The 23,203-nt window shown below is 40.5% G+C and overlaps 1 long non-coding RNA gene across 1 annotated transcript in view; it reads left to right on the top strand.

The window, feature by feature from the left end:
• The window catches only part of LOC145344146 (uncharacterized), a 132,376-nt gene that overhangs the window by 57,344 nt on the left and 51,829 nt on the right, over nucleotides 1-23,203 (top strand). The window contains exon 3 of the long non-coding RNA XR_013886841.1: nucleotides 13,883-13,992. This is a non-coding gene — a long non-coding RNA (uncharacterized LOC145344146). The remainder of the gene's footprint in view (nucleotides 1-13,882; nucleotides 13,993-23,203) is intronic.

Raw genomic sequence — 23,203 nt, forward strand, 5'->3', positions numbered from 1 at the left:
GGTTACAACACAGGCATGTTGCAACACAGACCATGTTATGTGGCTTTGTAGATCATAGGAATTAATGATTCTGATATGAAACCAAGTTAACAGGCAATCCTAGAAATAGCAAAAGAAAATCTTTGTGGAGGCAAAAAGTGGCAGGTGTATACTCCTTCATATCATCACAGCATTGAAGTCTGCCATAAGTGAAAATGCCATATGTCTGGTTGAAGCAGAAGGTGATTATAGGGTTTCTACTGAACAAACTTCTTTTCTAGACATAATAAAACTTGCCTAAACAAATAATGTGATTATTCACAGCTGGGCAAGTTGATTCTTAGTAACTAAATGATTGATCTCAGTGGGGAGGTGTCTTCTGTTTGAGGGAAACATGGAATCAATGTCAAGGAGGTCCTCTAAGACAATAGCTTGGAAGTAATTATATAAGCTTAACCTGTCTACAGTACCGTCTATCTGCTGTATTAAGAAATTCAAATGTCTCATCCTGTGGGAAATAATATTTAACATAATTAATATATTATACTGCTGATTTGTGAAACTTTTTTTAATTCATAATTTTTTTCAATGAACACTAATTTAGTTATTTCAGCAACTCAAAGTAACCTCCTAAAATGTTTACAAAGTTCAATTTGTGCTTACTTCTGATAAGGTTTTGGGTTGATGCTAAATATGTTCTTGAATACTTGCCATTATTTGATGACATAAGTGTAAATAGAGTAAAAAAAAAGCCCTTGCATATAAATGTACAATCTCAGGATCTCTCAAAGCATATTACAGCCAACAAAATACTTTTTGATATGTTTGTTTAATATGGGAAATGCAACAATCAATTTGTGCACAGCAAACTCCCACAAATAGCAAACTAATAATAAATATTCTGTCTCTGTGATTGTGACTTAAGTATAACTATTGACCAGTAAAATTGGGGTAATTCATCTGTGAAAGAGTGTTATGGGATTTGTATCCCCATGTTACAAAGCAGACAGGACTTCAGTTTTAACATCTCATCCGAAAGGCAGCATCACTACACGCACTCGGTGCTGTGGTGAAGTATCAGTTTAGATTTTTGTGCTCTAGTCTCTGCAGTGAGACTTCTGACTCAGAGGCAAGAGTCAAGAGGCTTACCCAACTGAGTCATGGCTGACACTGACTAATGAAAATACCAGGCAGGGTTGCTAAAGAGCAGATGGGATGATGAGGTAAAGGCTTGAAAAGAAGGGTGAATGCATCAGGATAGAAGATGCAACAGATAGTTTCTGACTTTGGAAAAAGAGACGTATGAGCATACAAGTAAGGAGCAGAAATAGGTCATTTGTATTTTGAATTCTACATTCCCATTTACCCCAATAACCTTTGATTCTCTTGCCCACCAAGAATCTGTCTACCTCCACCTTAAAGATATTCACTGATCCTACCTCCACTGCCTTCTGAAGCAAAGACTTTCAAAGTTGCACAACCCTCTGAGAGGAAAGAATATCCTGATTTCTGACCTTAAAGGGTGACTGCTAATTTTAAAACTGTGCCCCTGGGGATTATGCAACGAGATCATGGGAATAGCTGTGATTTCAGGAGCTCTGACGCTACTCATCTTTTAATCCTTTCATTCATGGTGCTCAAGCAGCCCATACTTGCCCAATCCGGAAGTGAGAACTCCATGTTATGCCCCTGGAAGATTTCAGGCTAAACATTGTTGGTAAAATGCCAAGAAATATTAAGAAAAATGTCCACAAAAGAGAGCAGTCAGAAGTAATTGGGGTGGAATTGCCTCCTCAACATGGCGAATCGATGAACAGGCTCTCCATCCAGCACACTCAAAGGCATTATAGCTGATGACTGCTAATATTATTGAGATCTTTGATGAGAAACCCAGCTTATTAGCACAGGAAATCAGTGCTCATGTTGTAGAACTGCAGAATGTTGGTAAAAGGCTTGATGAAGCAGAGGAGGAAATCTTTGCCGTCAAAACTGCAACTTACTTGGTTGAGGCCTGCTTACAATCCTTAGAAAAGCAATTTCGTGGTATGTCAGAACCCCTGGATGATCTGGAGAATTGAAGCTGGAGGAGAACTGCCTGGGTTGTTTGTTTATCATAAGCAACTGAGGGTAAGCTCCCAGTTAAACTCTTTGAGAGCTAGTTATCACATTTTCTTAATACAAAATCAGAGCTTATTAGATTAGAATTGTATCCCGTCTTTGAAGTCTAGGAATAATCAGCGACCCTGGCCTATAATTAAGCAGTCTCATAATTTCAGATATTGCCAAAGATCTGAAATTATGGAGATTATGGATATTTGAAATATGGACATATTGGAGGCAGCTTGGTGTAATTGGGTCTTGCTCTATGATGGAGCGAGGGTTTCTTTCTTCCAAGATTTTGCGGTGACTATACAACAGAGATGCAAGGGCTTCGATGAAGTTAGAAAATTATTGACGTCTATCAGAGAGCAATATGCCCGACTGTATCCTGCTACACTGAGGGTGACATTTGACAATGCAGCTAAAGTGATAGCCTTTGTGAACTCCAAGAAAGCAATAATTTAGAGTAACAATCAGCAGTTCACTGTAATTTCTGGACTCTATCCCTTGTCATTATAATTCCTTCCTGATTGTGTGTTGTTATTTTCATGCTAATCTAATAATTGAGCACTACAGTGAGTTTCCTTTGATCCTTAGGAATAAGACTTCTATTTGTCTTTAATGGAAAACACCCCTCAGCACATTTCTTTTAGTTAAGGAGTGAGCTGTGCATATTGTATGGCACCAGGGCTGTGTGACAAATATCCGTCTTTTCTTATATATTATAATGGTGGTATATGCTTTGTGGTCTGTTTTGCTCTAATCATGATAAATATGAGTAGCACTGCTGCTCGGAGATGAGTGAGTGGCTTAATTTTTAATGGGAGGGGTTAGAATGCAGAAAGGGCATTCAGCACTCACCTTTATTCTGATATATCTTGCTCCTCTATATTGAGGGAAAAATTTGCAGAACTAATGACTTTGTGTATTTTTTTACTTTGGTGTTAATTGTTAACTGGTTCCTGCAAGTGTTTAGACAGTTCATATTTCCTAGAAAAATGTTGCAGTGTGTCAATGGGGCTTCGAAGTGTAGCTAGAGATGTTTTGGTGCATGCCCAAGCAGGGTGCAAAAATTTCTGGCTGGTCTTTTTTTTGTGTCAAGATCCTACGCTCTCTGGTTGAATAAGTAATGGTAATAGCTAATTTGAAACTTTGTCCAGGAATGTGTGGGCAATACACCATCCTATTAAAAGAAAAAAAGGGTTTTGTCTTTCCACAAAAAAGAAAAAGGTTGACATAGCTTTATTGCAGGAAACTCATTTAGATGACAAGGAGCACCTAAAACTGAAGCAGGATTGAGTGAGACAGATGTTTTTTGCCTCATTCTGGACTTGTAGCCGAGGTGTTGCAGTGTTTGTAAATAAAAACGTGCCTCTTAGATTGAAGAACTGTGTGAAGGATAAGGGGAAGGTATGTGTTGTCAAGGGGCTATTGTATGGGGGAAACATCTCGATAGTGAATGTTTATGGTCTCTAAATTATTTCCCTGATTTTGTTACTAAAGTTTTCAAGGACTAGCATCAACTAATTCCTTTATAGGTGGGGACTTCAGCTGCCAGATTAACACTTTGATGGACAAACTCCCCATAACTAGGAATACCCTCACCCAACAGGCAAAGGCTTTAGTATTGATTTGCTAGGAGATAGGGTGCTTAGATGTGTGGAGAACACTGCATAATAAAGAGTTCGATTTCTTCCCTATTCCCACCAATGTCATAATAGATTTCACTGTTTTTTCATGGCAAAAGCAATCTGATATTCAGTGGCTTCCTGCACTATAGGTAATATTGTGATTTCTGATCATGCTCCTGTCTTCATGGAACTTTTATTCAAGGGGACCCAATCCTGGTCCAGATCTTGGAGATTTAATGCATGTTTACTCAGAGATCGTAACTTTATCTTGTACTTTAAAGCCAAATTTGATCTCTTCTACTCAATCCATTCCCTCTCTGAAGTAAACCCCTCTATACAGTTGCAAACCTGCAAGGCTTATACCAGGGTTTTGGTCATCTTGTATATGGCCAACAAAAAAGGGTAAAATGCTGGAGCAACAGCACCAGTTGGAAGTAAAATTGGCTGAAGCAGAAACGGTGTATAGCAAGAATCCTAGCCATTCGATGCTGAAAGAAATTAATGTAATCTGAACAGCACTAGACTCCTTTTTGACTCAATGTGCTGAGAGGTGTTTAAAACTCGCCAAGTTTGGAAACAAACCAAGTAGCTAGCTAGCTTTCCTCACTAAGAAGAAGGCAGGCTTTGGGGCTGTTCTCTCTGTGGCAGATCCAAGTGTAATAGGATGATTAGGATGGAGGATATGAAGGCATTGAGAGGGTACTTGCCAACTTACATAAAAGCAGACCATTCTGGGAATGCATTGACATTTATGGAGCATTCATTTTCCTCCCTTTAAACTCTCAACAATTTATACTAACCAACAGTCGATCCTGAATGCTCCCCATTCTAAGGGGGAGGTGGCTCTTGCCCTAAGGAAGCTTTAATTTGGTAAGGCTCTGGGTCCCGATGGCTTTGGAAGAAAATTTTATAAGGAATTTAACGATGAGCTTTGTGAAGCAAATATTTCCTTCATTTTGAAGATAGGCAAGAATCCTGAAGTGTGTGCATCCTACAGGCCAATCTCACTCTTGAATGTAGATTTGAAATTGTTGTCTAAGGTGCTGGTATTGCGCCTAGGAAGAATTCTTCCCCTGATTATGCAGGCTGATCAGACTGGGTTCATAAAGGGCTAGAATTCATGTAACAATGTCATGAGGTTATCAGATACCATTCAGGTATTTCAAAAGTAGGCATTAGATAGTTTAACGATCTCTTTGGATTCAGAGAAAGCTTTCAATCATGTGGAATGGAATTATTTATTCTACACCTTGCAGAAGTTTGGGTTGGGAGGAGAGTTTGTTAAGGAGATGCAGGTGCTTTATAAAAATTCACTGGCGGTTGTTCTTACTAATGGTTATAGATTTGATAACTTTAGTCTTCAGTGAAGGACTAGTCAGGGCTGCCCTTTGCCCCTATTATTATTTGCAAAAGCTACTGAGCCCCCATTGGAGGCAGTAAGACATAATCTTTTGATATTTGGGCTATTCAGTTGCGGAAACAACATAAGATTATGCTATAAGCAGATGACATGTTATATTTTATCTAAGCTGGACATTTCTGTTCCTGCTATTATTGATGATGTGGGTAGATTCAGCCTTTTTCGGGCTATAAAATCAATTTTACCAAGTCTAAGGCTATGCCTTTGCAATGGCTATCCAATTATCATTATTTACTCCAATACATGCTATCAATTCATTCACTTTGTTTTGAACACTACATGCATTCACAAACAGAACTTTTAATTTTTTCTTTTTGTTATCTTTGTAACATCCAGTCTTGACTGCTGGTATACTTTTTTTTTCCTTTCTGTCCCTTCTTGATCCTCATTTACCACATTACTATTTTGCTCCTCGTACTGACTATACAGATACCTCCTATCTCATCCTACCTTTGCTGTTGGTACCTACATGTATGATAACTGAACCTATCGCTTCCGCTGTAAGTTTCTCTTTTTTTTTATCAGAACAAGTGTTATTCATTACTCTAACAAAATGAAGCAGTTAAGTCTTAACAGTTGAACAGTCTATAAGTAGAGATGTACCCTTCTCTAATCAGGCCCTTCTCTGATCAGAACCTTCCACACATCTGACGAAAAAGCTCCATTTCCAAAAGCTTGTGGGATTACTATCAAATAAACTGGTTGGACTCTAATCTGGTGTTGTGAGACTTCTTACTGAACAATCTATAAACATGGAAAAACTCTTAATTTCTATCTTATCACTATTTCAGTTCCAAATAAGTCTTCCTATAGAATTAACCCCAGTTTAAATATAATTAGTAAACCCAGGCATACTTGCTTTAAATTGTGATAACAATCATGATGGTTCCAGAGTGAATTTTCAGAGAGATAGAGAGAGACAGAGAGAGCAGCTTGTAGGTTTCAATCTTTAGACAGCACTCTCCAGCAACTGAACAAAACTGAAACTGCAAACTGTTTTTCTATTATAGAGAAATTTGTTGAGTGTATTCAGAAGGTATTTCTCATTTTTATGTGGATGGCCTGACTAAACAGGGGGCAAAACTTGACCTCCTCTTGGGAAATAAGGAAGGGCAGATGACAAAAGTGTTCGTGAGGGATTACTTTGGGACCAGTGACCATAATTTTATTAGCTTTAAGATAGCAATGGAGAATGATAGGTCTGGCCCAAAAGTTAAAATTCTAAATTGGGGAAGGTCAATTTTGATGGTATCAAGCAGGAACTTTCAAAAGTTAATTGGGGGAGTCTGTGGGAAGGTAAAGGGACATCTGGTGAGTGGGAGGCTTTCAAAAGTGTGTTAACCAGGGTTCAGGGTAAGCACATTCTTCTTGGAATGAAGGGCAAGGTTGGTAAAAGTAGCAAACCCTGGATATTGAGACCCTGGTCAAGAAGAAGAAGGAGGCACATCACATGCATAGGCAGCTGGCATCAAGTGAATCATTTGAAGAGTATAGGGGGTGTTGGAGTAGAGTTAAGAGAGAAATCAGGAGGGCAGAAAGGGGACATGAGATTGTTTTGGCAGATAAGGCAAAGGGGAATCCAAAGAGCTTCTACAAATACCCGAAGGCCAAAAGAGTAACTAAGGAGAGAGTAGGGCCTCTTAAGGATCAACAAGGTCATTTATTTGCGGATCCACAAAGGATGGGTGAGATCCTAAATGAATATTTCTCATCAGTATTTACAACTGAGAAAAGCATGGATGTTAAGGAACTTGGGGAAATAAACAGTGATATCTTCAGGAGTGTACATATTACAGAAGACCTGGTGCTGGAAGTCTGAAAGCACATCAAGGTAGATAAATCCCTGGGACCAGATGAAATGTATCCCAGGACGTTGAGGCAGGCTAGGGAGGAAATTGCGGATCCTCTAGCAGAGATTTATATTATCGATAATCACAGGTGAGGTGCCTGAAGACTGGAGGGTGGCAAGTGTTGTGCCTTTGTTTAAAAAGGGCTGCAGAGAAAAGCCTGGGAACTGCAGGCCAGTGAGCCTCACATCTGTGGTGGGTAAGTTGTTGGAAGGTATTTTGAGAGACAGAATCTGAAGGCATTTAGAGGTGCAAGGATTGATTAGGGACAGTCAGCATGGCTTTGTGAGTGGAAAACTATGTTTCACAAATTTGACTGTTTTTTGAAGGGGTAACCAAGAGCGTAGATGAGGGCTGTGCGGTTAATGTTGTCTACATGGACTTTAACAAGACCTTTGACAAGGTACTGCATGGTAGGTTGTTGCATAAGGTTAAATTTCACAGGATCCAGGGTGAGATAGTTAAATGGATACAAAATTGGCTTGATGACGGAAGCCAGAGGATAATTGTAGAGGCTTGTTTTTCAAACTGGAGGCCTGTGACCAGTGGTGTGCCTCAGGGATCAGTGCAGGGTCCACCATTATTTGTCATATATAAATGATTTGAAGGAGAACATAAGAGGCATGGTTAATAAGTTTGCAGATGACACCAAGATTGGTGGCATAGTGGACAGTGAAGAAGGTTGTATTGGATTGTAATGGGATCTTGGTCAATTAGGCAAGTGAGCTGACGAATGGCAGATGGAGTTTAATTTAAATAAATGCGAAGCATTTCCATAAATGTGATGCATTTGGTAGATTGAACCAGGGCAGGACTTACTCAGTTAGTGGTAGGACATTGAGGAGAGTTACAGAACAAAGAGATTGAAGGGTACAAGTTCTCTTGAAAGTGGAATCACAGGTGGACAGAGTGGTGAAGAAGGCATTCAGCATGCTTGGGTTCATTGGTCAGAAAAATGAATACAGGAGTTGGGACATCTTGTTGAGGTTGTACAAGACATTGGTAAGGCCATACTTGGAATACTGTGTACAGTTCTGATCAGTCTCTTCTAGAAAGGATATTATTAAACTAGAAAGAGTGCTGAAAAGATTTACTAGGATGCTACCGGGTCTTGATGGTTTGAGTTATAAGGAAAGGCTGGATAAACTGCGACTTTTTTCTCTGGAGCATAAAAGACTGCAGGGTGATCTTAACAGAGGTCTGTAAAATAATGAGAGGCATAGATCAGCTAGATAGTCAATATCTTTTCCCACAGGTAGAGGAGTCTAAAATGAGAGGGCATAGGTTTAAGGTGAGAGGGAAGAGATACAAAAGGGTCAAAGGGGCAAATTTTTCACACAGAGGGTGTTGACCGTCTGAGATAAGTTGCCAGAGGTGGTAGTAGAGGTGGGTAAAATTTTGTCTTTTAAAAGGCATGTAGACAGTTACATGGGAAAATGGGTTTAGAGGGAATATGGGCCAAATGCAGGCAATTGAGACTAGCTTAGGGTTTAAAAAAAGGGCAGCTTGGACAAGTTGGGCCAAAGGGCCTGTTTCCATGATGTAAACCTATATGGCTCTATTATTTTAATCAAAAACACCCAAGGGGTCCTTTCCCATTTATCAACAAAAGCCCATTAAGCCTTCTGCTAATAAACTGACTAAAATGAGAAATTATCCTGCTTTCCAGCATCTGCTACATTTCTTTCAAAGAAGCCGCCCCCCCCACCCCCCCCCCGTAGAAAAACACTGAATCAGGAAGCAGTCTCCCATAAATATAAAATATATTAATTGCACAGTATAATCAAACAACAAGGTGGCTAGCTCCCCCTGTAGTAAAGCAACAGCCAATTCCTACAGGATGAGAAAGTTAGACAAAGCAGAAAAGTACCTCCTTCACTGGACTCCCTCAGTGAACCAACTCCCAGCACACTGTTGTGGTTGCAGTTTAGGTTGGGGCAGGCCTTTCATGGGGAAGAGATATACTGGAGTTGCAGTGGCCTGAAAGACCTAACCATGGTTGTGATTGTGTAACTTAATTGTGAGATACAAGGAAGAGTGGAAAGTGGAAGGAGAGGGCACAATCAGGTAAGATACAGAAAATATGGGAAATACTCAACATGTCTGGCAACATCTTTGATGAGAGAAACAGAGATAACGTCTCAGATCTGTGACTTTTGATGAAAGGATTCAGACCGGAAATGTTTGTTTATTTTTAACTCCAGAGATTTTATTTCAGATTTCCAGAATCCGCAGTACTTTGCTTTTATGTTAGCCAAAATACAACTGGGGAGGAGAAGAATGTTTGGACAGGATTGGTCCAGATTATATCATCATTTGACTTTTTTTTCTTACAGGAAAGTTTGCCTGGTCTACATCTGGTGTGACCTCTCTTGATGTTATGTAGTTTGTAAACTTATTTCCTGGGAAATTTACTTCACTGAAATGTGACACTGACATGTTGCCTTTCAGCATTGATGTTTGCACTTTTGGACTTGCTATAGAATGTTAAGCTTAGGATACTAGAAGCTTCATTGGTATCATTTAATGGAAACTTGCTGTCAACTACCAAGGACAATACCTTACTTCGAGTTTCATCTGAAAATAGGCAGGCTGAGATTTATCTGATTATCTGTGAAAATTAATCTGTCTGCAATTTCAAAACTATTTGGGGTTTTCCTTCAAATTTCAAAATTAATTGTATAATTGCTCTACAGCTCCTACTTTCATAAAAATAATGGAAAGTTTGCACCTTAGTTTTAAATTTCTTGATAGTTATGATGAAAAACACACAAGTAAAGGCCTTAATATGAAGATTCTTATTCACTTTGATAACTTGTTGGAATTGTATCTCAGATTATTTCACTGCCCTTCATCTCTAAGGGAACTGTCTGTAAGTATTGTTTTAATTGCTAAGGAAGTGACATTAATTGTATATTAATAATGTTTAATTGTATGCAGGTTGTGGTGGGTATTAATTGGAAATTTACTTGACGAAGTCTAAAAACTATGGTTATTAAAGCAAAATAATTTGGATGCTGGAAATATTAAATAAAAATAGAAGATGCTGGAAAGCACAACAGGTCTACAAGCATCCATGGAGAGACAAACATAGTTATTGGACTTGAAACTTTAGGCAGAATTTTCTCTGTGGCAGTTTCCATGGCAGGTGGGAACAGATAATCTAGTGGTGAGCAAATCATTGGAAATCTGGCAGCCTGAAGACAGTTTGCAATCCTCCTAATGGCAGATTAATGGCGGTTCAATTATCCTGCTGGCTGGTGGCATGAAAGAAATTTGCATTTATTTGTATGTCATGAATACTCATTAAAACAGCTGCTCACCAGAATCTCATCACACCTTCCGATCTTGATTCAGGCCAGAGGAAATTACATCAGGCTCAAACCCATTTGAAAATTAACGAATGACGTAAATCAAACCCCATTAGCCCAGCTAAAGCACTAACTCTGTGAACTTAGAGTCCATTGAGGAATAACAACAATGTCACCATCTAATGATGCAAACGCTGCTACAACTGAGATGAGGACCTGCCTGGAATCTCATCCAAAAGTGTGCGTCGTGGATTTGGTTACCACCACCGAAGAGACCCAAATGCTGCTATTGTATCAGTGCTGATGAGTTGTCTTCACTCATTGGTGCCCCTTGAGGAAGAAGGGTTAGAAACAGTTCAATCATACACTTCTAATAAAGATTTAAACACATCTCCCCGACAACACAAGGGTGTGGAACCTAGTTTACCTGAGAGTGACAACACATGAATGTTAATCTCAGAACTGGACAGTATCACTAAGTGGGAGGATGGCTAAACCTTGACATAAAGAGGGTTCCAAAGTCCAAATTCACCATACCTTCAGTTGACCAGAACATTCACATACCCATCAAACTATTTCAGAAATATGCATTTCATCTACAGTGATAGCACACCTGTGAACCAGAGATGACATCAAATTTTTTAACTCTCCTAAGCTATTGTTATGCCTTGGTGCAGCCGTAAAATCCGCAGTAGAGGTGAAACAGAGTGACTACAAAAACACACAACCCTGCCACAGCAATCTCTGCAAGACATGCCAGATCATCAACATGGATGCCATCATCTCACATGAGAACACCATCCACCAGGTACACGGTACATACACTTACAACTTGGCCAACATTGTCTACCTGATACGCTGCAGAAAAGGATATCCTGAGGCTTGGTACATTGGGGAGACCGTGCAGATGCTACGACAACGGATGAATGAACACCGCTCAACAATCACGAGGCAAGAGTGTTCTCTTCCTAATGGGGAACCCTTCAGCGGTCATGGGCATTAAGCCTCTGATCTTCGGGTAAGTGTTCTCCAAGGCAGCCTTCACAACACACGACAATGCAGAGTCGCTGAGCAGAGACTGATGGCCAAGTTCCGCACACATGAGGATGGCCTCAACCGGGATCTTGGGTTCATGTCACACTACCTGTAACCCCCACGACTTGCCTGGGCTTGCAAAATTTCACTAACTGTCCTGGTTGGAGACAATACACATCCCTTTAACCTGTGTTTAATCCTCTCTCCATTCACATTGTCTGTATCTTTAAGACTTGATTACCTGTAAAGACTTGCATTCCAACTATTATTTTGTAAATTGAGTTTGTGTCTTTATATGCCCTGTTTGTGAACTGAAATCCCATTCACCTGATGAAGGAGCAGTGCTCCAAAAGCTAGTGGCTTGTGCTACCAAATAAACCTGTTGGACTTTAACCTGGCATTGTGAGACTTCTAACTGTGAATATAAAGATAGCAGGAAAGAGCTTAAACAGGGACTTCAGTGGGCAAAAAGGGGCCATGAATTATCCTTGGCAGGATGGATTAAGGAGAAACCCAAGGCTTTTAATAAGGAGCAAGAGGTTAGCTAAGGAAAGGGTAGGTCCACTCAAGGGCAGTGGAGGGAATTTATATGTGGAGCTAGATGAGATCAATAAGGTCCTTAACAAGTGCTTTGCACCAGTATTCACTAATGAGAAGGATGTGGTGGATGGTGAGTATTGAAAGGAGGATGCTGACATTCTAGGACATGTTAAGATAAAAAAGAAGAGGAGGTATTAGAGGTCTTGAAAAAACATTAACATGGACAAGTCCCCAGGGCCAGATAGGGTCTATCCCCAAATACAGAGAGATGAGGGAAGAAATTGCCTTGGCCAAAATCTTTTATCCTCTTTAGTCATGGACGAGATACCTGAGGATTGGAGAGTAGTCAATGTTGTTCCTCTGTTTAAGAAGGGCAGAAGAGACAATCTGGGAAATTATAGGCCTGTGAGGCTTACATCAGTGGTGGGGAAATTATTGGAGAAGATTCTTAGGGACAGGATGTAATGGGCTTATTAGCAATAGGCAGCATGGTTTTGTGAAGGGGAGGTCATGTCTCACCAACTTAATTGAGTTCTTTGAGGGAGTGAAAAAAAATTGACCAGGGCAGGGCAGTGGATGTTGTATACATAGACTTAAGTAACCTTCAATAAGGTTCCTCATGGCAGGCTGATACAGAAGATGAAGTCTTATGGGATCCAAGGTGAGCTGGTAAGATGGACACAAAACTGGCTTGGGCATAGAAAGCAGAGAGTAGCAGTGCATGGGTATTTTCTAACTGGAGATCTGTGACAAGCGGTGTAGCACAAGGATCAATGCTGGGGCCTCTGTTGTTTGTAATGTATGTGAATGATTTGGAGGAAAATTTAGGTAATCTGAGTAGTAAATTTGCAGATGATATAAAAATTGGGGGAGTAGTGGATTGTGAGGAAAACTGTCAGAGGATACAGCAAGATATAAATCAGTTGGAGACCTGGGTCGAAAGGTGGCAGATGGAATTTAATCCAGACAAATGTGAAGTGATGCAATTTGGAAGGTCTACTGCAGGAGGGAAGTATACCATAAATGGTAGAGCTCTAAGAAATATTAGCTTACAGAGGGATCTAGGCATGCAGATCCACAGTTCCCTGAAGCTGGCAACTCAGGTGGACAAGGTGGTCAAGAAGGCATGCTGACCTTCATTGGTTGGGGTGTTGAGTATAGGAATTGGAAAATCATGTTGCAGCTGTATAAGACTTTGGTAGGCCACATTTAGAGTACTCTGTACAATTCTGGTCGCCACACTCTCAAAAGAACATTGATGAATTGGAAAGTGTGCAGAAGGAATTGATCAAGATGTTGCCTGGTTTGAAAGATATGAACTATGAAGAAAGGTTGAACAAACTTGGATTATTTCATTGGAGCACAGAGGATAGAGGTTTACAGGATTATGACAGGCTTAGATAGAATGGATAGTCAGAGTCTCTTCCCCAGTGTCAAAGGGTCAATTACTTTGGGGCATAGGTTGAGAGTGAGAGGGGGAAAGTTTAAGAGAGATGTAAGTGGCAAGTTTTTCACACAGAGGCTGTTGAATGCCTGGAGTGCGCTGCCGGAGGAGGTAGTGGAAGCAGATTCTATAACAAAGTTCAAGAGACATCTGGATAAATACATGAATAGGCAGGGAATAGAGGGATAGAGACCACGTAGAGGCAAAAAAAATTAGATTAGAGAGGCATTTGTGTCAGCACAGACTTGGTAGGCTGAAGGGACTGTTCCTGTGCTGTACTGTTCTTCGTTCTAATAAATCAAGGATGAATAAATTGATACTGCTGAGAGAAGCCAAATTGCAGAAGAAAACTGGATGTAAGATTTTGGCAAAATTTCAATTAGAAACAGCTATGTTTTTCAATTCTGTCTCTATTGTAGTGACTCACCATCTTGGGTATCTTTTTTAACTCCCAGAATTGCAAGTAAAAGGGTTACAAACTCAATACATTCCAATATTGAGTGGGTCTGTGGTTCAGCTAAGCAGGCTACTTGTAGTGGTGTTGAATAAATGGAATGTCATTTTTTTTCTTTTAGGCAGATAGCTCCACCCTGCAGTCAAGCTCAAAAACAGTTCAACAAATACATCGTTGGTAGGCATCGTCACTGAATATTGGAATGCAGACCCACAACCGCAATAGAATGAAGTAAGCTTTTTAACTGATGCATGACTAAGACCACTCCTGCTCTCTCCCTTGATGATTTATTTTACAATGAAATGCTAAAAAAACTCATTACTCCTAGTACGGCTTCTAACCTGAACAACTGCAGATTATGAATATTACCCTGTTAACTTAGTAGTTAAAACTGCTCACAACACTCAATGTATAACTTAATGAAAACACAACACAGATTAACCATGAATTTCTTTGGCTTAAAATGACTGTTTTGACTACATAGTTCAACATTCTATTTGTTAAAATTATGCAGGGCAGAGACCTTAGCTTATCACTGTATTTATCAATGACTTAAGTTTATTTATTAGTGTCACGAGTTCGTTTACATTAACACTGCAATGAAGTTACTGTGAAAATCCCCTAGTTGTCACACTCTGGTGCCTGTTAAGGTACACTGAGGGAGAATTTAGCATGGCCAATGCACTTAGCCAGCACATTTTTTGGACTATGGGAGGAAACCAGACCACCCAGAGGAAACTCATGCAGACACAGGGAGAATGTGCAAATCCTGCATAAACAATGACCCAAAGAAAGAGTTGAACTCGGGTCCCTGGTATTGTGAGGCAGCAGTGGTAACCACTGTGACACCATGCTGTCCAACAGACAAGAAATGGTCATAGATATTGTTGTCTTTCAGGATAGAGACCTTACTCTGGTTATGTTTGGTGTCATAATATGAGGAAACTTTAAGCCATGACTTGAGTGAAAGAGTAGGAAATTGTATATCCAAGTATGCGGATGATTAAAGCCTAGATTTTTAACCGTTAGTTGGGCACACAGAATCAGGAGAATTCCAGCTTTCAATATGGCTACCCAGATGTCATATTTTCATTCTGGGGGTTGGAGTGGGCTGTATTATAAGTCAGGGTGGGCGATTTTGTAAGTACTGGGAAGGATGCTGGATGTGGAGGCAGACTGGTGGAAGGCCTGTCTCTGGGCTCTGGTGTTGTGTCCAAAAGAATTAAACATGAAACGTCCTTCCAACCCTTACTCCTTCCTCCTTACTCCCACAAACTCTTTATGCTAGTTCTCTATACTAACCTATGCCCCACTATCCATCCCATGATTTTTTTTTATAGCTCCATGCCAATTTAGTGCCAATCCATGTCCTTATGTCTATCATGTCAATACAACCAATATCCACGGTGGGCAGACCTCAGGACACATACACTTACGATATAAATAAGGTTCTATAAAATAAAATTCTAAGTATCCGTTGCAGACTTCATTGCATTGGAAAAACATTCATTCATAAGAAAACATTTTCTACGTTTACGTACCTTCAACTACATAAAGCCTCATAACAACAAGCATTTAATTCAAGTGCACAATCCCTTATATCAGCAAGTCTTAGAATTCATAGTCCTACTTCAAAGAGATGTGGGTGGGATTCTCTGGCTCCCTTGCTGTGTGTGTTTCTTGGTGGTGGGAAGCAGCCTACTGTTGCCAAAGGTGGGATCTTTTGGTCCTTCCACTGTCAATAGGATTTCCCTTTGAATTCACCCCCTGCAGTGGGAGTATGCCATTGGTGGGACAGGAAGATCCTGTGGTGGGAAGGGTGGGAAAATCCCACTCTCTAAGTAGTTGTAGCTATGAAATGGCAACCACCCTACTGTGATAATGGATGGTTGTGAAATGAATTATGCAGCAGTAAGGTAGTCCTCTGTCAGTGGGTGGAGTAAAATAGAAGCAATGATTTTTATTTAAGACTCCAGACAGTTTTTTCAAAGATTTATTGGACAAGAATTTTAAATGCCTTGATAGTTGGATAACTCATTTTGGCAGGTCCTCTTGACACTTCTGACAGGTCCTATTGAGGCTTTTGTCATGTCCTCTTAACAGGTTCAATTGACAAGTACTTTTGACAATTGATTTTGACAGGACTATTGACAGTTCTAATGAGCTTGACAGTAATTAAGTTTATGCACTTTTTGACAATTCCAAATGGAACCTATCCTCCCTTAAAACGGCAGCCGACCTCTTCCAAAGATGTCCCAGGACCATATCCAAAGGGATACCTTACCTCTTGTTAGGGACCAGATCAGAAACTCTGAGGTCTGATAGGGAGTTAACCAAGATTTTTTGATTTTTGGCACTGCAGTAAGGATAAAGTATTTTGCTCCAGGTATGATTCAGTTGATCCACTATGAAAGCGCTTTATCTGAATGCACGAAGCATTCGGAATAAAGTGGATGAGCTGGTGGCGCAGATCGACACAAATGGATACGATCTGGTGGCCATTACAGAGACGTGGCTGCAAGGTGACAGGGACTGGGAGATGAATGTACAGGGCTATCAAGTGTTTAGGAAGGATAGGCAGGAGGAAAGAGGGGGTGGCGTAGCTCTGCTGATTAAGGATAGTATCAAGGTGGTAGCAAGGGATGATATCGGAGCCAAAGAGCAGAACGTGGAATCGTTGTGGGTGGAGATTAGGAACAGCAAAGGGAGGAAGACGCTGGTGGGTGTCGTCTATAGGCCCCCGAATAATGATCTGGAGGTGGGGCGGGCTGTTAACACGCAAATAAGTGCGGCGTGCAGGAATGGGACGGCAGTAGTTATGGGAGATTTCAATCTGCATATTGATTGGTCGACCCATGTTGGACGAGGTGGGCTCGAGGAGGAGTTCTTGGAATGCTGCCGGGATAATTTCCTTGAACAGTGTGTGTTGGAGCCGACGAGGGAGCGAGCTATCTTGGATCTGGTGCTATGTAATGAGGCGGGTAGAATTAGGGACCTTGCGGTGAAGGATCCTCTTGGAGAGAGTGATCATTGTATGGTGGAGTTTCTGGTGCAGATGGAGGAGGAGAAAGTGGGTTCCCGGACACGCGTCCTTTGTTTGAATAGAGGGGAGTATGGTAGGATGAGAGAAGAATTGGCGAATGTGGACTGGGGGAGTGCGTTGGAAGGTAGGTCTGCTGAGGAGCAGTGGAGGATCTTTAAGGAGATCTTTCTTGGTGCTCAGCAGAAATTTATTCCGATGGTTAAAAAGGACAGTAGGAAGAGAGGTAATAAGCCGTGGATAACGAAGGAGGTGAAGGAAAGTGTTAAATTAAAAGCGGAGGAATTTAGAGTAGCTAAGAGTAGTGGGCAAGAAGAGGATTGGGAAAGGTTTAAATGTCAACAAAGATTGACAAAGAAGTTGATAAAGGAGGGTAGGAGAAACTATGAGGCTGGGCTAGCACTTAATATAAAAAAGGATAGCAAGAGTTTTTATAAATATATAAAAAGGAAGAGGCTGGCTAGGGTGAACGTTGGTCCTTTAGAGGATGAGAAAGGGGAGCTAGTGGTAGGGGATGGGGATATGGCTAAGGTCTTGAATAACTTTTTTGTTTCAGTCTTCACGGAGGAGGACGTGAATAATTTGCCGGGTGTTAGCGATGGAAAGGTGGTAGGAATGGAGGGTCTTAATGACATTACTGTTACTAGAGAGGTGGTGCTCGACAGACTGGAGGGGCTGATTGTGGACAAGTCCCCAGGACCGGATGGAATGCATCCGAGGGTTCTGAAAGAAATGGCGGAGGTGATAGTGGATGCCTTGGTGGTTATTTTCCAGACGTCGCTGGATTCCGGGGAAGTGCCGGAAGATTGGAAAACGGCTAATGTTACGCCGTTGTTTAAGAAGGGTGCCAGGCAAAAGGCGGGGAATTATAGGCCTGTTAGTTTAACGTCTGTGGTAGGTAAAATGTTAGAATCCGTCATTAAGGAGGAAATTGCGAGGCATCTTGAAGGGAATTGCTTGATAGGGCGGACGCAACACGGTTTCATTAAAGGGAAGTCGTGTCTGACAAATTTACTGGAGTTCTATGAGGATGTGTCTAGGGCGGTGGATAGAGGAGAGCCGGTGGATGTGGTCTTTCTGGATTTTCAGAAGGCGTTTGACAAGGTACCTCACAAGAGGTTATTGCAGAAGGTCAGGGGACATGGAGTTGGGGGTAAGGTGTTAGCGTGGATAGAGGATTGGTTGTCAAATAGGAGGCAGAGAGTGGGGGTCAATGGGTGCTATTCGGATTGGCGGTTGGTGACTAGTGGGGTGCCCCAGGGGTCGGTGCTGGGGCCTCAGCTATTTACCATGTATATAGATGATCTGGAGGAGGGAACCGAGTGCAGGGTGTCGAAATTTGCTGATGACACCAAGATTGGGGGAAAGGCAAATTGTGCGGAGGGTGTGGAGAGTCTGCAGAAGGATCTAGATAGGCTGGGCGAATGGGCCAGGAAATGGCAAATGGAATTTAATGTTGGCAAGTGTGAGGTGGTCCACTTTGGTAGGAAGAATGGTAGGAAGGACTATTACTTACGTGGCGAAAAACTGCAGCAGGCGACGGTGCAGAGGGACCTCGGGGTCCTTGTGCATGAGTCGCAAAAACCCAGCTTGCAGGTGCAGCAGGTGGTCAGGAAGGCAAATGGGATGCTGGCCTTCATAGCGAGGGGGATTGAATATAAAAGTAGGGAGGTCTTGCTGCAGCTGTATAGGGCATTGGTGAGGCCGCAGCTGGAGTACTGTGTGCAGTTTTGGGCGCCGCACCTGCGCAAGGATATTTTGGCCCTGGAGGGAGTGCAGAGGAGGTTTACTAGGCTGATACCGGAGTTGAGGGGATTGAGCTATGAGGAGAGGCTGAATAAACTAGGCTTGTACTCGTTAGAGTTTAGAAGAATGAGGGGAGATCTCATTGAGACGTATAAGATGATGAATGGGATGGATAGGATAGAGGTGGAGAGACTCTTCCCGCTCAAAAAAGACAGTAGGACTAGGGGGCACAGCCTCAAGATAAAGGGGAGGCGGTTTAGAACGGAGTTGAGGAGGAACTTCTTCACTCAAAGGGTGGTGAATCTCTGGAATTCTCTGCCCGTTGAAGTGGTGGAGGCTGCCTCGCTAAATATTTTTAAGAAGCGGGTTGATGGGTTCTTGATAAGAGAGGGGATTAAGGGTTATGGGGAGAGGGCGGGAAAGTGGAACTGAGCTACAACAGATCAGCCATGATCTTATTGAATGGCGGGGCAGGCTCGAAGGGCTAGATGGCCTACTCCTGCTCCTATTTCTTATGTTCTTATGTTCAAACTTCATTTTTAACAACACAGTTAAAATATAACAAGAATTTGTATAACTTTTACCAATTGGAAATACTTAAACATGACAATGTAAAATTCTTAACAGCTAGGTATCTCTAAAGCTCTAATATAAGCAGTATCCTCGTGGACAAATAAATCTTTTTTTTGAATCAGCATGAAAACTAATATGCTCATGTGGCTGCCATGTTTCCATCCTTTTAACCCCTCTGGGTAAGACATTTCCCCTCTGACTCTCATGAAGCAATCTCCAGAGAAAGAAAAACCTCCAAACAGCAGAATCTCAGAAAGATTTTTCTTTTTTGTTCAGAACTCGATCTCTAAATCTAGATGAGAAAAAAAGAGACGCTGTTCTAATAATCCCAAGCAGCAACTGAGCTAGATTCTCTATGTAAACCTAACTCTACCTAATCAGCTGATTTTTCTGTAAATCAACCTAATCAAGTCCTACATTACAGAACCTCAGGGGAAAATACCAAAATAACAGAACAGCATTAGTCCAGATTAAAACAAACATTTTAGCATTTAGGACCAATTACGCTGCTGCAGTAACAGCAGAAGCTGATGGTTACAGACCCGGTAGCACTGGGTTCCTTTTTTCCCACCCCACCTCCACCCCCCTCCACCCCCAGCCCTCACAAAAATTGGAAGTGCTGTGTTTGAGGCAGGAATTGCAATTTTTGGACACTACCATCATTTTCACCATAATGGACAGGCTGCCTGTTGTGGCAAAAATCCAGGTTTAAGTTAGGAAGAACTAATACATTATGTGGACGAGAACAGCAAGTTACAAAGGATCAGGCAAATATTGAATTCCAGATAGGGAACTGTGAAGCTACCATTTAGGAACTTCGGAAAGTCGGAACTGCTGAAGAGCAAAGAGATTTGGATGTTCATTAAATCATTAAAAGCTAGTCCACGGATACAAAAAGTAATCCAGAAAACTAATAGAATGTTCACCTTTCTCTCGAGAGCTGGAATATAAAGGGAAATCCTGCTTCAGTTGTATAAAACATTAGTTAGGCACCATCTATCATATTCAATTTTGGTGTTCTACACTTCAGAAAGGAATTTTGGCCTTGGAGAGGGTACAGTACAGATTCCAGGAATTATACCATTGGTTAATAGGTTAAAATATGAAGCTGGATTGCATAAATATAGCTTACTTTGCATCGTGTTTAGAAAGATGAAAGGTGATCTAATTAAGGTGTTTAAAACGATAAAAGGACTTAATTAAATAGATGCTGAGAAATATTTCCTTTGAATCCACAACAAGGTAGCACAATCTTAAAATTAGTATCATGACATTCAGGACTGAAATCAGTAAGCGTTTCTTCTCACAAAGCATAGTGCAAATCTGGAACTCTCCTAAAAAGGCTGTGACTGTTGAGTTTAATTAAATTTTTATGACTGAGATCAATGGGCACTTTAAGATACAGATAAACCATTGAATGGTGGAATAGACTTAAGTTACACCTATTCTTATGTGGCTTAGAACGGAGCCAAGTTTGTTGAAGTAAATTTTGGACTGATGTTAGGAAATTTATTATTTAAAAACTGATCAACACTAGGATTAAAATTCTGGATTTAGTGGTTAATTTGAAAAAGGGAATCATTTGTGGAACAAATTCATCCATGAATGGCATCTGGATAGATAAGCTAAAATTGGTCAAATGGCCTTTACCATTTGCATTTTTCTTGTAATTCTGTGAAAACAATAGTTGCCACAGATGGGCAGAGTTTTAAATACATGATTCAATAATTCTGAATAAAAAAATCTTTTCTCAGAGGGTAGTGAATCTTTGAAATTTTTTAACGTAGAGGGTTGTGGAGGCTGAGTCATTGGATGTGATCAGATGGACAGATTTTTAATCAGTAAAGGATTCGAGGGTTGTGGGGCTAAGGCAGGAAAGTAGAATTGAAGATTATCATCACAGATCAGTCATGATTTCATTGAATGACAGAGCAGACATGATAGGCAATGGCCTATTTCTGCTCCAAAAACTTATGGTCTTTTGTAAGCTATACCATTAGGACTGTCATTACCGATGGATATAGTGTTGGTATATGTAAACCTTGCTAATAATAATGATACCCATGAAACCTGAAGGTGAAAGTTGCTGTCGGATAAGACTCCCAACCTACCCTGATTGAATAAAGAAGAGCATTTTGTGGAACTGTGTAGCTATGCAGTACCACATTTATGTGGGGAATGATGCAAATGCCTGTAAGATGTGTATTTGTTGTGTTGACTATTTAAAGTGACATTTACAGTTATTCTTTAAGTATCATTTGCCAGTTAATTCTTGTGTAATTTGTATTAATTTTAATTTGTGTTAAAGTAAAAGCTACAAAAAGTGCAGTCTTGTTGGTAATTCCTTCATTTGGAGCTCATTCAGCAAATTGGGTTATTTTGGTTTACTGTTTCCCATGGGGATTGTAAAAACAGGTTGAGTAAATGGGTAACAAGGTGGCAGATGGAGTATAATTTTGGGAAGTGTGAAGTTATTTACTTAAGTAAAAGAATAGAAAAGTAGAATATTTTAAAAAATGTGTGAAACCTAAAAATGTTAATGTTCCATGGAACATAGTTGTATTTGTACAATGAACACAAGTTAGCATGCAGGTGCAGCATGCAATTACGAATGCAAATTGCACGTTGGCCTTTGTTGCAGTATTGAAGATTGGAGTACAGAAATAAGAAAGTGTTGCTGCAATTGTATACAGCTTTGGTAAGACCATATGTAGTGCGATGTTGTGTACCTTTTAAGAGATTTTTTAAAAATCATGATCTTTTCAGCTCTTATAGTCAGTGTTTCTCAGTTTACAGCTTTAGCTGATATCATTATGTTGCCAGGCTGAGTATGACGAGTCCTTTTATTGCTACTTAAGTGGCTTAAATATTGATGTTTCTGTTTACTCTAGGATTAGTTTTATGATCCTACATTATTAGGAGAATGGTCATTTGCTTTCACAGTAAAAAGTCTGACAACACCAGGTTTTAGTCCAACCTATTTATTTGATAATATTCTCACAAGCTTTCGAGGGGTTACCCTCTTCGTCAGAGAATGGAGAGAATGGATCTGGAACCCTCTGCCTAAAAGGATGATGGTGGCAAGAAGCATCCTAAGTTTTAAACTCTCCATTCACCTGACGAAGAGGGTAACCCCTCGAAAGCTTGTGAGAATATTATCAAATAAATAGGTTGGACTAAAACCTGGTGTTGTCAGACTTTTTACTGTGTTTACACCAGTCCAACGCCGGCATACCCACATCATTTGCTTTCAGACAGGTTTTTTTCCCAGTGAATTTAAAATTTCATTTTAAGTTCTGAGCTGAAGGTTTGATTTTTAGTTTTTGAAGGGACAGCAAGTTAAAAAGAAATGATTTCCCATTGCTTTGAAAATTCTGTTGGTTAGCTGAAAACAAGATCTTGTGTTCCCAAAGCATGAAAACCTGCTGTTGTTGGGGCTGGACTAAAGTGTCTCTGGTGTTTTGAGAAGTAGTCTTGTCTTTAAACTGTTTGAAGTGAATCCAGAGAAATGCAGACTTCAAGCAAAGGACTCAAATTTCCTTATCATGCAAGCAGTAGACTTTGCTGTATAGAACATGTTTAGAGGATCTTGTCTTTGGCAAGGGTTTTGGTTTGATTGGAATACATTAGATATCTTTGTTAAGGGATATACATTATAGTGGTTGTTTATTTCTTGTTTGTAATTGATAAAAGTTCTTGCTAATTTTCTTTCCATACACGTTAACTATATTCTTAAATAAACTTTGTTTGAAAGAAGCTCCCTAGTGGGTCTTGTGAATCACACCTGAATTAGAGCATACCATACTTATCCTAGCCAAATTCAAGATGCAAAACTTACAATTCAGGCCAGCTTCATAAAACACTTTGGAGTTTCTAACCTGAACCATAACACTGGAGTACTTTGTATATAGTTCTGGTCTCTATATTTAACAAAGCATATACTTGCATTGGAGGCTGTACAATTAAGGTTTACTAGTTCCTGGGATGAGAGGGACAGAGTAAATTGCCCCTATGATCTCAGAGTTTAGAAGAAAGATGGTGATCTCATTTGAAACATGTAAGGCTTGATGGAGTAAACATTTA

This window comes from Carcharhinus amblyrhynchos, chromosome 6 (genome assembly GCF_965287045.1).
Source record: "Carcharhinus amblyrhynchos chromosome 6, sCarAmb.v2.hapA, whole genome shotgun sequence".
Classification (NCBI taxonomy): domain Eukaryota; kingdom Metazoa; phylum Chordata; class Chondrichthyes; order Carcharhiniformes; family Carcharhinidae; genus Carcharhinus; species Carcharhinus amblyrhynchos.